Source organism: Equus caballus, chromosome 8 (genome assembly GCF_041296265.1).
Source record: "Equus caballus isolate H_3958 breed thoroughbred chromosome 8, TB-T2T, whole genome shotgun sequence".
NCBI classification, from domain to species: Eukaryota; Metazoa; Chordata; class Mammalia; order Perissodactyla; family Equidae; genus Equus; species Equus caballus.
This window is the reverse complement of record NC_091691.1, coordinates 80,969,448-80,985,614: the sequence shown is the minus strand read 5'-3', so window position 1 is coordinate 80,985,614 and position 16,167 is coordinate 80,969,448. Positions and strand designations below refer to the sequence as shown.

At 38.8% G+C, this 16,167-nt stretch overlaps 1 protein-coding gene across 5 annotated transcripts in view; it reads right to left on the bottom strand.

Moving 5' to 3' along the window:
• Positions 1 to 16,167, bottom strand: part of RAB27B (RAB27B, member RAS oncogene family) — a 157,973-nt gene that overhangs the window by 50,058 nt on the left and 91,748 nt on the right. The window contains exon 1 of one of the 5 annotated variants that reach the window (XM_001487851.7): positions 8,784 to 9,378. The exons of 3 other annotated variants lie outside the window; for them this stretch is intronic. The gene's annotated coding sequence lies outside the window, so the exon portion shown is untranslated. Of the gene's footprint in view, positions 1 to 8,783; positions 9,379 to 16,167 lie in introns of those variants that run through there. One more of the 5 variants, XM_023647829.2, reaches the window with a different exon arrangement.

Below are 16,167 nucleotides of genomic sequence, written 5' to 3'. Positions count from 1 at the left end.
CTAACTGAGACGTGATGTCATTTTTCACAAAGGGGGCTGGGAGAGAATATGGGTGCCCAGAATTATAGAGAAAGGAAACATTTCTTAAAGCAATTGCCCTACAGAAAGGGATAAATGATGCCATACTTCGATTTTGAGGAACACTATTCATCCATCTATTGCCTCCTTAAAACCAGCAATTGAGACTTTATAAAAATTTCTTTTTCTCCAAATAGCTGATCAATGCCACTCATTGATTATTTCTCTAATCTGACTTCTCTTCTCCAACCTTACAATCACTGAGCTAATTCCAGACCTTTTTTATTTCCCATTCATCACTGATCTCTGTACAGTTTGACCCCCTTAAATTGATCTTCCTCTTTCTCACCACAATACTGCATTCAAACTGCTAACAGACTTCGCCAGCTTATGCTAAAATGATCTACTCGTCTATCTCTCAACCTTAACAGATTCTTAGTCCTTCAAGCACAGGAACTATTCGTTTCTACACCAAAGTACTAAATGTGTTGCTGACACATAAAAGGCACTTACTGAGTTTTTTGAATAACAAGTTCGGATATATAGAAATTATGCCAGAGATTAAACTGCTATTATCAGTTTTAACATGGTGAGTAGAACTTTTGCTGTAATAAATGAAACATTCTCCACTTTAATATGGCTGACTGAACATTTTCTCTAAGGTTTACGCTATCCAGGTAGAATTTGTGCTCTTCAAAGAATGTCAGTGGTTCTTGAATTTCTTATTTTCATCTTTTGGATCAAGTGACCACATACAATAACATGTTTACAATAGAAAAGATTATTTAGAGAGCAGTTTTGAGCTATTTCTTTAACCCTCCCATTCCAATTTCTACACCCTTTTAAAGAACATAGTTCCTGAGAAATGAGACAAATAAAAATGTTTCTACTGGTTATAAAATATTATGATAAAACAGAACATCTTTCTTTAAAGATATAGTTAACATTTATGAATTTGAATTGTGCCTTTTCTCTTTTGAATTGGTTCTCTGTTCTCAAGGTGCCGAGCCTATCCCAGTGTTTGAATATTTACTATATCGATTTTAAGAATGAACATTGCTACTGTAGACTAATTGCACCATACTCCAAGGCTTTATTTCACTAAAATCACTTTAATCCAACACCTTCCAGGAACTAAAGGATAGAGAATGAGTTTCTGGTTCCCTGGGCCTCATGCATGAGTCTCCCTTAAAAGTCAAAGTATACTTTGAAAGAGTTTAAAAAACATAAGGAGTCAGAACCATGAAAACCAAACTTGATTAGAAAAGTTGTTGGGAACCAGAAAGAAGAACATTATAATTCAAGGAAATTCATCTTCACAGCAGCTCAGTTATTATCATATGGTGGTTTTACAGAGAAAACCACACCATAGAACTCAAAGGCTCGCTCCAGCTTGCGTCGGAAACAGATGCGCCAGGCTTTCTCCCAGTCTGCAGAGGAGACCAAGACCTCAGGTGGGCATGACTTTCCCCATTAGAGGTCAAAATACACACTGGACAAGGGTCCTTACTGTCCATTTTTCATCTCACTCTCACCTTTATCTAAGTACTCTGTGATCTCAAAAGGAAGGAACTCTCACCAAGTATGTAAATTCCTGGGGTGGGGAGAGGGCACCTCAACTAAGAAGGTATCCAGGAGCACTACTAATGAGCTATACATTCTACTTTTGTTTACCTGGTTTCTCCAGTAGCTAAGTGAAACATTACGATCTACCAGAGGAGATTTGGGGAGGCAGTATAGAGCGATTTCAAAATAACTAGCACCTGAAATGGCCTAGTGTGGCCCTGAGAGAAAAGCAAACTCACAGTTTCTCATTTCATTTCATTGCTACTATGTGAAAGTCTTCACCCACTAGCATCCCATTTCCAATTGAAGATTAAAGAATAGGTTTTCCTGATATGATGCCCTATTTATTTAAACCTGTTTCACTCTGTTTTAACCTTCAGTAATATGTACCAGAATATTTTCACTAAAGTGAGTTTTTTCCTAAGATATGTTTTACAGTGTTGTTTTCTGTATTCTTTCTAAAATAAGCTTTTATCTCCAAACCCTGAGAGGCAGCATTTGATAACAGGTGTTGCCAATTTGGGGAAGATTGGGATCAAAAGTTGACTGAGGGAGGGACAGGAGCAGACGCTGGGAATCAGTTTCTGATACTTAGCGGTGGCACCTATCTTTAGTTCACTCAAGGTTAAGGAATTAACAAACAGGGTGCACTGCTTCTGCATTTCCCAGCATTTGGGAGAAAATTTCAGAAAATTGGAGGCCTAAGTCAGTCTGAGGAGGCGCCTGAATCAATATAAGGAAGCTCTTAATCTAGGAAAGGTTTCATTTTTTTTTAGTGCAAAGAGATGCCTAGTGTTTCTTTCCCTCTTCGAAAAACTGAGTTTTTTTTCTATATATTGAACATTTTGACATGTCCAGAAATCTTTATCGACACTGCATTTTGTTTATGAAAATAGCATATTTTGAATAATAGGCCATAAGAACTAAGTAATTCTTTTAACGAACTTCTCAGGCTGCAGGACTTTGCCTAAGTTAGAGTGGACAAATATCATACAAATAAACCAATTTTGCTTTTTTCTAATTATTTTTGCGGTGTACCCTCATGTCAGATTTAATACACGGTTTTGTTTTTCTGAGCAAGTAGAGAAGCAACAAGAAAACAGACCGGGTTGACCCCAAGTTCACTATAATTGAAAATAAATTTATGTGCCACAGAAGGAAGACTAAAATAAAATCTTGTTCTTTTCCCCTAAGCCTCTGAAAATGAAAGTTTTTCCTATTTTATAGAGCTTATGTATTTCTCTTTTTTCTTTCTCTCTGTGTGTTTGTGTGTGTGTGTGTGTGTATGCTTATTACACATATATACATCTGTATCTATGAATATCTACCTGTCAATCTATCTGTCTGTCTATCTAAATGGGTAAATAGGTAGATAAATGGAAGGAAGAGAGGAAAGAAACAAAGGAAAAAAGGAAGGAAGGAACTCAACATGAAACAAGAATTGTAGGTTACCCAAGTCTAGAGCTAGACAATAGGGATATTAAAATTATCAACCTGTTCCTTGTATTTTACACAGGAGAAAGTCAAGCCTTAAGGAGACTGAACGCCATCCCCATACCTATACCACACAGCATTAGCGCTATCTGATTAACGATGGACTTAATATTTGATATAAATCCCACCAACTTGTGACACGTGTCTCTGCCTTCTCTGAAATTGTTCCCAAAATTATGTGGGAGAGTCTTGATATCCTTGAATATAGTTTTACCTACTAAAAAAGGTTGTTCCTGCATTTCTAGATATTAGACATTTATATGACGGCTACAATTTAATTTACTTTGTTTTGTTATTTTTTACAACTGTATTAACTAAAATTGCACTATTATCTCAATTTGTGATCTAGACTACCTATCAAACATCAGACAAATTGTGTTCTTGTATGTGTAGGATCACAGTTTTGGAAGAGAGGGTGGAGGTCATTTAGTTCAACTTCTCAGGACAGGCAGTGTCTACAAGAAATAGTCTCAGAGGGCTGCACTTCTTGGGCTTCTCTGGTTTTATCCAGTCCTTGCAATCACTTCCCAAGCGGTCTCTCTAGCCTCACCTTGCACCCCTCTCCACTCACTGCCTTCCACTCTCTAAACGCTGCTGTTGGCTCCTTCAATGCACCAAGCTCTTTCCCAGGACAGAAAGTCGGCAGATGCTCTTACCCTGTCTGGATTCTTCTCTCCCAACTGTCCACCTGACTGGCACCCATACATCCTTGAGGTCTTAACAGGTCCTCAGACAGGGCTTCTTGACCAATCCCAACATTATTCTTTCCCATTTCCCTGCAGTCACAATAACTCTTCAACTTTCTTTGATTTTAATTTTCTTTTGGTATTGTCTAATCCTTCCCTTTTTTGGAGAGGGAGTGAGGAAGATTGGCCCTCAGATAACATCTGTTGCCAATCTTCCTCTTTTTGCTTGAGGAAGATTGTCACTGAGCTAACATCTGTGCCCATCATCCTCTATTTTTTTGTATGTGGGACGCTGCCACAACATGGCTTGATGAGTAGTGTTCAGGTCCCGGCCCAGGATCTGAACCCGGGAAACCTGAGCCACCAAAGTGGAGTGCATGAACCCAGCCACTACACCACCAGGCCAGCACCTAATCCTTGCTGTTTTTGAACACTATTTTCTTTTAATAGAAAGAAGAAGGAAGCAAAATAGAAATGGAGTAATTCTACATTCTCTCGTGTCCACTAACTTCCTTATTCACTGCTTTGCTCTAAACACCACCAAAAGGATCTTTGGCTCTCCTCAGCATTTTTTCCAGGCTTCAGACCACTCTGGGTCTTACTCTTCCTCACACTATGCTTACAGCTTCTGCAACACCTTTGTAGGTCTTTCCAGTTATGTGTTCCTTTGTTCATCTGTTCTGCAAGCTGTTTTAAAAAACTGATTTTATTAGAACCTCCATGTAGCTTCATGAATTTCTCTAGTGATCTTTCTTTTGGGATTATGTGAAATGCCATTTCCAGAACTTTTAAAAGTTAGTTTATCTGAACTCCTTGTTTTTGAGAACTCCGTCTTCTATCAAAGCTGCCAATGATTCCGAATTGCTACATGCGATCATGGCCTCCCAGTCTTCACCTTAGCAACATCTGACACAACAGACCCTTCTCTTCTTTTTGAAACACTTTCTGGCTTGTGTTCCATGATGACACTCTCTTCGAAGGTGAGGGGTGGGGAGCTTTTTACTGGTTCCTTCTATGCAAGGTTCCTCAAAGTTAGCATAAGCCAGAACTTGGTCCTTAGGGCTTTCTCTCTCTCTCTCTAATATCTCTCTGGGTGACGTCCTCAAGACCATGGCTCTATATAGCATCCACAGGCACTTAATTCCAAAATTTCTATATTCAGCTGTGACTTCTTCCAAACGCTCCAGATTCTTATCTCCGAAAGCCCAATTTGACATTTTTACTTGGATACCTAACAATACCTCAAAGGACTGGAAGTGAATTCTTCATTTCCTTTCAAACCTGTTTTACTCCATCTTAGGCAACAGCTGCACCATCTACCTAGTAACTTCAGTACAAAACCTGAGGATCATTTTGGTTCTTTCTTTTTCTTCACTCTCACCTCTTACTCAATTCATCAGCAAATCCTGTCAGCTCTGCCTTTGAATAATTCCTAAGCCTGTCTCCTTCTCTCCAGGACCACTGTTCCAACCTTGATCTATGCCACTGTCACCTCTGCTCTGCTGGAAATACCTCCTAACTCATCTCTCTTCGACTCTGCTCGCCCTACAGTACCTTCTCTTCAAGAAGGCCAGGGTGATTTTTTTAAAAAGGTGGCCTCCTCTGAGGCTTTTCCTGACCCCTGACTCACACAGTGTCCCCCTTCCCCTCCCAGGTCATTTTCATTATTTTACATTAAAAATTTTTTTAATAGCACTGAAACTTACATAATTGCTAATTTGTTTATTGACTTAGGTGTCTCTCTCCCCAAACTAGAATGTAATTTCCATGATATTAACCTCCATTATCCACAAGCTTAGAAGAATAGCAAGGTTCCTGGGATGCTCAGTATTTGTTGAATAAATTTTCAACAGACAATATCTAAACCATAGTGTCTTCTCATTTCACTCAGAATAAAAATTAAAAGCTGGGGGCCAGCCTGTGGCTGAGTGGTTGAAGTTCCTCACCCTCTGCTTCAACAGCCAGGGTTTGTGGGTTTGAATCCCAGGCGCAGACCTACTGCACTTGTCAGCCGTGCTGTGGAGGCATCCCATATACAAAGCGGAGGAAGACTGGCACAGATGTTAGCTCAGGGCAAATCTTCCCCACCAAAAAAAAAAAAAGAAAGAAAGAAAGAATGAAAGAAAGAAAGAAAATCAAAAGCCAACATGTTTATTAGGACTTTCAAAGCCCTCTGTGACCTGGCCCCATTACCTCCCCTCCCCCATTTCTTGCTACCCTCCCCCTCACTCCCTCTGCTCGAGCCTGCACAGGCTTCTTCACTATTCCAGGAAGATGCCAGGCAAAGCCCTGCTTATTGGTCCTTCAGTCTGGAAAGTTCTTCCTCCTTGAAGCCACACAGTGCACTCCCTGACTTCCTTCAGACCGATATTCAAATAGCATCCTCTCCATGAGGCTTTCCCTGGGCATCTGATCTACAATTTCAGCACTCGCTGGGCTGTGCCACTGACACTATCCGCATGCCTCCTCTGCTAGATATTCTCTCCCTACCCCTATCTCTAATGTACCATCCATTCAGTGTGCTTCTCTTATTCACTCTCTATCTCCCCAGTAAAAGGCAAGGTTTATGGGGCCAGGGATTTTTGCCTGTTTTGTCCACTTTTGCCCACACAGAGCCCAGAATAACTCTTGACACTATTAATAAACACTTGAATAAATGAACAAGAAACTTAAATTCTTTTTATCAATAAAATGAGCAGCTGTTTAGTTAAAAAAGACAACTAATTGAAGATTTCTTGGCTGTGTGTTAAATAGAGTTTTATTCTCATTATTGGTAATCTAGACAAGTTTCCTTTATTTAAGGAGGGCCTATGAGCGAAGGTTAATCTTTAGAGAACACGAATAATGATTGCAAAGGGCGTGAAACAAATTAAGTAATACTCTCAACACAATTTATGCGATTTATGATAGGTTTTTATTGTGCTTAGTGAGGTTGCTACTTCCTACTACTATATATTAAACTCAAGCTCTATATATACTTAATAAAGAGTAAAACATCATTCTCCTTTAGCCACCATCTTTAAAAAGTGACGTACTCTTCATGGAAAACAACTGGTCTGTCCTGTCTGTTTTTACTGTAATTGTTTTCCTGCATCTCAACATTACAATTACTTGCATAAGAGTTGAACTATTGGTTAACCTGCCTTGATGAATCAACTCAAGAAACTGGCTTAATTATGAGCTGAGTTTTATGTGAATACTTGATCTATGTTTCATGCTCTACCGATCTGAAAGACAAAAAAACTAACCAGAAATTTCCCATAGTGAGGGTGGGAAAAGAGCAGATTTCCGTCCTGAACCACCTGGGGCTTTGGATGACTTCCACTTTTCCAGAAGAATAGTTAAATAAATGAAAAGCAATTCCGGAAGCAGCAGATAATTTTAGTATGAGCTGGTGTGCCAGGGAGCTGAGAAGATCAGCTCTGTCAGGGTTACCTTCCTCATCAGGTCAAATATTCCTCTTCCAGAAATGGCCTATGAGAGAGCTGTGGTTTGCTTACATTTGACAGATTCCCTTTATTCCTTCTTGGCAACTACGAGAACAGGCTCATCCAGTTTTATGTGAAATGTTTTGTTTTCCTTTCAAGAGCAATGATGGTGACATTTTATGGGAGGCTATAGTCAGTTCTTAAGCAGAAAAGCCTCATTAATATTAAACTATCTGTCAAGAACATCCTTTTTTGTCATCCATAAAAATCTTCTCTTTCCTTCAAGAAGGGCTGATCCCGTCTGGATAGAGGATTATGCTGGGAAACTATAAAAAACAACTATTGAGGGGAATGGCAAAAAGCAAGTATGGCTCTAACTTCATACTGCAATCTGGACTTTACAGTAACTTGAAAATTCAATAAACTGAAAATACCTGAGGCTGTCATCCTGAAGTCTATCTTTTCTGCTGACTTTTCAAATTTAGGACTGTGCAACCATGTATATAAAATATATATTTTTATAATATCACTGAATATGCACGAATGTAACTAAATAAGGAGAACAGTATGAAATTTTTCTTTTAAACAGAACTAAATCAAAATTATTTAGTCAAATAATATCAATAATAATAAAATAATAATCAATAATATAATCACATAAATCATATATCATTTCGTGAATCACATATAAATCATATATTTTATAAAATAAAATAGCTGTTATTGTATTAAATAATTTTGTTGCTGATAACCTTGAAACTACACAGTCTTAATTTGGGCTTAATTTAATAATGTACCATTTAAACAACTGGAATCTTATATCCTTAATTTTAGATTTGAAGTAAAAAGCTGGTAAATATGTCACGGGTGTGATGACTTGAACCAAACACAGCTTTTTCCTAGGAATGCAGCCTCCAGCTTTAGCTAGTTATGTCTCACCTGTTTCAATAGTTTCCAGATAATTAAATAATGGATGGGGAGGGAAAGTCTTGGAAGCTAATTTATTGTGACCCCTTGAATGAGCCCACCTGTATATACCCTAATAGCTGCAACACTTGGACCAGAATTTGGAAATTCACAGACCAAAAAATTGGAAGACACAAATCACCTGTGATTTCTCCGCGGCTATTTCTCCAGAGGAAGTGCAAAGAAACGTCCTATCGCTTGCCTGCCTTGTCTCACTAAATTACTTCTCCTTAAATGAAACTCCAAACACATTATTATTAGTATTAATTATTTTTTGGTTGTTTTTGAGATAGAAATGGAAGGAACTGGCATTGCACTGCCCAGTTTTTGTATCCTAACCAGCAGTTTGATATGCAAATACCTAAACAGACAGCCAGCTAGTTTTCCGCTGACATCCCTGCGGTCACATCCCGTCCTCGCCAGGATCTGGGCTGAAGCCGCCGATCTCGGGCGCTCACACACAGAGCCAGGCTGGCCCGAGGCGCGGACTCCAGACCCCGCCGCCTCTCTCCTGGCCTCGGCTCCTCATCCACGTCTCACTTCCCTTCCGCAGGCTAGCCGCCGAGAATACCCTGAGTGGGTGGAAACACACTCCAGCAATAACAGCCCGGCTTCCCCAACTCACCAGCCTGCGAAGTTTCCTTTGCAAGAGGACTGGGTGCCAGGTTGCAGAGGTTTCCTTCCCCTTTCCCGAGGCCTTGACCTCCTGGGCTTCCACACCGGCAACCCCACGGGATCGGCTCTACAGGGCGACAATCCTGGGGACAGCTCCTTATTTTTCCAACCTGTGGCGCTCGATCGGTCCCACGCCGGCCGGTCCCCAGCCCCTGCCCGTCAGGACTGTATGCGGCAGGACTTGTAGCACCACCCCTGAGTCCGCCGAGCCCGGGCTCTGGAGGTTTGTGTGAGAAGAAGGCGTGTCTCCCAGTCCTAACGCGGATACGCAGGGTGCACCTCAAGCAAATCTTGGTGGTGACTCAAACGCGCTTGGCTGCTGGTGAAATTCTCCCCGCTGTGGGGCTTCAAGCCTTAGAAGCGAACTCATCTTTATTCCTTCATTTCTCTGTGTTTTCTTTAATATTTCTTATTCAAAGAGCCCAGGCACTGTGAGAACTGCTTCCAAAAGCATCGCATTCCCCTCCCGGGGTGTCTCATTAACCATAGAGAGCAAGGGTTCGGGAGTGGACGACAGAGAAAGGGTTCGGGAAACAAAAGGGGATCTGTGAAGAAATTAGTGCTTTAAAAGTTAGGGTCTGTTAATATGAATACATTAATCAGTATGGACCATCCTCTTCTCTGCCTCCTAGAGTCACTTCAGAGATAGTGAATAGTACATAGAGGTTAGCAAATAGAGGTGGTGTCCATGAGATCAAATGAAGTCAGGAGCACACACATTCCCTGAGCAAATATTTACCAACGGCCTACTATGTGGCAGACCCTGTTCTAGACACTTCAGATGCATCCGACCACAACAAAGATCCTGGCTGGCTCTGTTTGAGGTCACCTTTGAAACTCTGCCATCCCTAGTTTACAGACTGACAGTAAAGGTGAGACTCCAAGGATATATACATATCATAGCAGTAGACTTATTTTTCCGTGAGGAAAATTGAAAAGTTCCAAACCTGTTGCTTGCATTCATGTTGGTAAACAATGAGATTACTGCTTATAAATTTTAATTGTTTGACCAGTTCTGACAGGGTGCCCTAGAGACAATCTGGGAGGCAGGGCTGTTATCAGCTAGGGAGTGTCTCCCAGAGAAGACCTGTGGGAGGGGTAAAGGAACAGCCCCAAACCAAAATGAAACACAAACAAACGAACAATAGCAAAGTGATGGAGGAGTATTGGAGGAAACATTTGGTCCTATAGGAAGCTGTCTGTTAAGAAAATACGGAAGCTCTGTTTTCTATGTCTCAATATTCTTATCTCGAACGTGGGAATAATAAAATACCTTCATAGAGTTATCGTGAGTAAATGAGTTCATATCAGTAAAGTACTCAGAACAGCACCTGGCACAGTAAATTCTATATATATGCTGGCTATACTTATAATTTTGGTAGCACCTATCTTCTCCCTCCTCCCAAAGTTTTAAGGTCCAATTCATAAAAATTATTCTGATCTACTAGGAGAAAGTATAGGAAGTTTGGCCATAGATTTTCAAAATATATATGCCAGGAATCTATATTTATAATAAATCTATTTCACATCCCTCAGCAATATCTAAGTATATGACAAGAGTGTGTCCATGGCCTGGAGAGAGATAAAAGAAAGAACATAAGAGCCTTAAATTTATTCCACTGTATATAGCACACTCTTTTAAAACGATTCTGTGCTGTACAATGATCACGTGTATTCTTTACCTAGTTTGTGTTCCCTTACTCAAATTATTCCTAATAGCTATTTCCTACATGCAAGACACTTTATAAAGCCCTTGCCCATAGATCGTCTCATTTAACTTACACAACATTGCTTTGAAATAGGCAAGGCATCTGTTTTTATTGTCCTCATTTTAAGAATGAAGATACTGAGGTTGAAGGAGTCACAAAAATATGCCCAGAATCGTGAAGGTTCATAAAGGTAGAACTCAGGTCTGCTGATCCAGAAGGCAGAGCTCACGGTGGTCACTAGACTGTGCTGCCTCCCCATTTCTAGAAACAGTTCCTGCCGTGAGAAGGTTTAACACATACACTTATCACCTGCTCTCCTTGCCACCCTTCCCTAGATGAGTATGTTGGTTGCCTCCTAGGGTCATCTCTTGCAGGGACAGCTCTCCAGGAGTCACTTGCCACTTGAGTCCTGTCTTTCAGGTTCCAAGGCTCAGAGGCACTAATGTTACATAGTGACATTCTTGGCTACTCCACGGTGAAACTTTTCCATCCCTGTGGGAAGGTGGATTCTCAGGGAGAGAAGGCAGTGAGAGAACATGAGAGGAATGATTCTTGGCCACTTCATCAAGGCCACTTTAACCAGAGGTGAAGCAGAATAAAAGACCCTGAAACCAGTGAAAACAAGGTAATAGCATCGTGTGTTGTAATAAAAAGTAAATGCCTTCCTGTGCCTGGAGTTTATCTAGCACAAATTAAATAGACATAGTTTCTGTCCATAGGTTTATCATTCAGTAAATACAGCACTGTGGTAAATGGAAATATAAATGTACATGAGAGACTTCTGGTTGAAAAAAATGGCAAATTGATCACAGGTGTTTCATCTCCCCTTCTTCAAACTCCTTTAACATAAGAATAAATTAATTTTTAAATGCTATTAAATCATAAAGACGAATAAAAGGAAGAGGAGACAACAGAAGATGAAATAAACTACAATAGATGGTTGGAAAAACCCGAGTCAGATGGAGCCTTGCTAACTGATTTGCAAGAGGGGGAGAGTTTATACATTGCATGCCTGTAGGAGGGGTTATGGATAAGAAGCAAGACAATGCTTCTTGCACAACTGGGAGGCTCAGGCCCGGGAGGCAGAAATATCACCATGGAAGGAGGCCAGGTGGTGGGGTGAACACAGGGGTTTGGTTAGACGTCTGTATACGGAATGCTTGGACCCAAAGTTCCCTTCCCCAGTGCTGTGCAATTAACCAAGCATAAGTTCCTCCATCTGCTCAACCCAGCCTCCAGGAGACGGCAGGGTTATTTTGTGGAGAAAGTAAACTAGAGTAATGTGTGGTTTAACAAGATGAACTGAACACATGCATTTTCACTCTGCTCCTACAGAAAATGAGTTAAAAAGAAATTTATACACAACACAGCAAAAAAATCTCTTGAAACTGAAAATATACTTAAAATTTTAAAAATTTGACAGATGGGTTATAAGATTAAGTTGAAAAAATCTTTAGGAAAATAGAACAAAAAGCTATGGAAATAAAAAATTGGAGAAAGCAAAAAATTTCTGGCTAATGGGAATCTCAGAAAGTTCCAGAAGAGTTCTTTCTATCTAGAAAGGGATGGAAAAATTAAAGAAATAATGCAAAAACAATTCCAGAAATGAAGATCATGGATTTTGGGAATCAAAAGTTCCAATAAAAGTCCAAGAGAACATTTTTAAAATTAATTGATTAATTAAACATGCCAAAATAAATTGTTCTGAAATATTAGAAGCCCAGGAATAAAGAGAAGAACCTAAAATCCCTTCCAGAAAAATAAAGCAGGTCACATACAAAGGAAAAGAATAAAAGTTGCATTGGATTTCTCAAGAGCAATAATGGATCCAGAAGATTTTTTAAATGACTTCATATTTCTAAAATGAAATTATTTTGAATTTAGAATTGTCTACCCAGACAAAATGTCAGCCAAGTGTGATTAAAGATATTTTCAGACATGCAAGGATTCAAAAATATACTTCTTGTGCCATTTTTAAAGAAAGGTCCCCCAAACAACCTTATAAATCAAGAAAGAGGTAGAGATGGAACCCAGGAAATGCAGGTCCAATACAGGAAATGGTAAAGTGACTTCTCCAGAACAACAGTTGTGAAGCCAGCCTGGACAGAGGCAAGATGAATTGCAGCAGGAAAGTCTCCAAGAAAAAAGAAAAAGAAAGTAATTATTTGATGTACATGTACATTTGAAAAATTATTGATAAATGTATGTCCATTGGAGACTGGAAGTGCTCATCCCAGTCCGTGTTTTTCTCTTTTTCCTAAGCACCCCACTAGATTTCACTTCTTAACCCTTTGCGGAGGTGGTGGGGGAGGTATGTAACTGAGTTCTAGCCAGGGTTATGCGGGCAGCAGTGTATATACCACTTCCAGGCCATTCCCATTAAATGACCTATGAGACGCAAAGACTCAGTGAAGAGCTCTGGGGCCCTAGAAGACATTAAAGCCTTGAGATGAAAGAAATTTGTGGTTCTGAATGATTGTGTGGCATAGAAACCTAACTGCCACACATTGGATTGTGACATAAACAAGAAATAAACTTACACTGTTTCAAGCCACTGACATTTTTTGAGTTGTTTGTTATAGCAGTTGGACTGTTTGGGCTATTACAGTTTAAAAAAGATCATTTGGGGCATTTGCGAATACTTTACAGTTGATACAAAGTATACTAAACAAACTGAAAACAAGGCTATTACTAACTCCGGGGAAAAAACAAAAGGTTATGAGAGAAAAGAAACATATGGTAATATACCAGTTTGTTCAGATGTAGATATAACAAGAGTAATGGGAGCACTGACAAGAAAGTAACCATAAACTGTGATATAACCATGGATAGATGGTAGGCATAAGGAAAGACAACGTGTGTGTATATACACTTAATAAATATTGTGTAAAACTGCTAAATAAAGAAATAGCAGGATACACAAACCATTTAGAAATATGTAAGTAAGTACAAAAAACATCACTAAACGAGTCAAATATTTTGCTGTGAGGATTGTGACTGGGACTTCAGAGGAGAGATGTGCTAGTTTATAAAAACTTCAGCACCTTTTTTTTAAAAACTATGAGATGTATTACCTTAATAAAAATAAAATTAATATTAAAGGCTTAAAATATATAAGGGAAATAAAAAGTATTTATTCGACAGGGAAAACATTACAATTCATTAAGTACTTGCATATATTTTTTGCATAATAACCTATAAGCAGTGGAGAAAGTGAATTTGGGGTGCAGACTGAAGATAGACTTGAGAGGTTTGCACAGTCATTAATTCATTCAACAAACATTTATTAAGTGATGTGTGCCTGATAATCTGCTGTGCACAGAGGATTAAGTAGAGAACACAAAGAAAAAATATAAGGTACTCTAAGAGAAAATGAGCATTTTAAAGCTTTAAACAACAAATATGTTTGGTTTCTTCTCTCTTGTCCTTGGTGATATAAGCCACTGACTTAACTTTTTGGGCAAGATACTGCTTTTCATCCTTCAAAATATTCTTAAAAATTGCCATCTTGTCTCTTGACTTGAACCCCACACTGGTGGGATCAGAAGTTTCCTCACTCGCCCTTCTGGGATTGCAAGGGAGGCTTTACCAGCCAGTCATGCTCGGGTTTGCCTCCGCCCGCTGCTCATTGTCAGTTCATATGAGGTCTGTCTAATCACAAATGAAAATCAACCCCTCCCCAGTTTGAGGTAACCCACAGCATGACTAAAAGTCACAAGACTGGACTCCCAGGTCATGCTAGTTTTCCTAACTACTTTTAAAGATGTAACTTCAAGAAATATATATGCTTAAGTGAATTTCTACTAGCAAATTACTTTAAATGTGCAAACACATCAAGACCTCTGTTGGGCATCCAAGGGGACTTGCTCACATAATTACATGTAGAGCATCTACTCTACGGTGAGGTCTCAACCTCCCCACTTCTAACTTCCTTTTGTCTTGGTTTCTTAGAGTGTGATGAACATACGCTGGGACTTTATATGGAAATTATTGTAGCTTAGTCTAATTCTATCTTTCTATGTTAAAGGAACATTCTATCAGAAAGGACCAAATGGTTTCATGAGTAATGTTTGCATATAACCTTTGGCAAGCCCTGACTTGCAAAAAAGCCACAGTCATGTGGGTAAGACATAATTCTGTCTATGAATAATATTAAACCGCTTTATAAAAAAATACTGTAAGTGTAATTATGGACATAATTACAATTAAAAAATTGTCTAATCACTTTATCAAATTGATTAAGGAGAAATAAATCCATATTAATAAAAACTAAGCAGATAGGAAAGAATGTAATGACAATACATATTGATACACATAAATATAGTCATATATCAACATACATAATTAATTGTATGTGCTAACATAAGTATAGTCATATACAAGCACTTGTAAAGTATATACATATATTTGCTTAATGCTAGCTTTAGAGTGACAAAATAAAGTATCATGTATCCACCACATAAGTGTGAAAGAATATGTGGTTGTTCCTTCATTTCCCAAAATATGTCACCAAAAAGGTATTCTAATTCACAACTTTTGCTACTTTTTAACTGCAAACACTTTCAATTGTGATGTAATAAATTCAGATAATTAAATCTTTCATAAATTCTTTTACTTGCCTTTTAACCAATTATCAGATAATTTTTCCAAACATCCAAACTAACATCGATTGATGTAATTTCAGGCAAATATGTCTTTGCCCTCCAAATGCTTTTTTGATCAAATTAAACTATTTTCATGAATGTTCCATTATAAGAGATACAAAGAACACCAATATAAGATAAACATCTGTTTTTTAAAATATAATTTGGGAAATGATTTTGCCTTATATTTGATCATATATGATATTGAAAGATAATTTACAAAAATAACAAGTAGTAAATGAAGATTTGGTCATAGCAAAGAATCCCAAGCTAAATGATTACTTTTTAAAACTGCATTTTCAAGAAATAGTAACACTATCTTAAAAATAATCTTGCATTATTACTTAAAAATATATACTAATATATATTTAAATGCTCTATTTGCAAAATGACATGAAAAGTCTCAGTACTATAGCCATACAACACCTCCTGAAATATGCATCGCTGCCATAACCACTAAGTAGTTTCCTGTTCTGTGGATGTTTTAGCTACAGATTTCATCACTGCAGTAGATTGAGAGAATGGAAGGAGATCCCCACACACTTCATGTACAATATATGCTTTTGTCAGAACTACTCAGCCAGGAGAGGTGTCAAGATGGCGGTGTAGGTGGGCTCTGAACTCACTTCCTCCCATAGACACAACCAATTTACAACTACTCTTGGAACAATTACCCCTGAGAAAGAACTGAAAACTGGATAAAAACAACCTCTGGAAGAGGCAGAAATTCCTTTCTGGAGAGAAAAAGCAGCCACCTTGGCAAGCCATGGCGCTTCATGGCCTGCTGGGGGAAATCCTAAAGTATACAGCCTTCCCTGGAGGACTACAGGACCTGACTGGGGAAGCCTTACCACTATAAGCATCCTTTGGACTCAGCACAACTGAGGTGAATCTCATACTATCTGGCTTTGCTGGCTACTAACAACAATGGGGAATACCCCTAGAAAAGCTATCAGACATAAAGAAAAAAAACCTGGCTCTT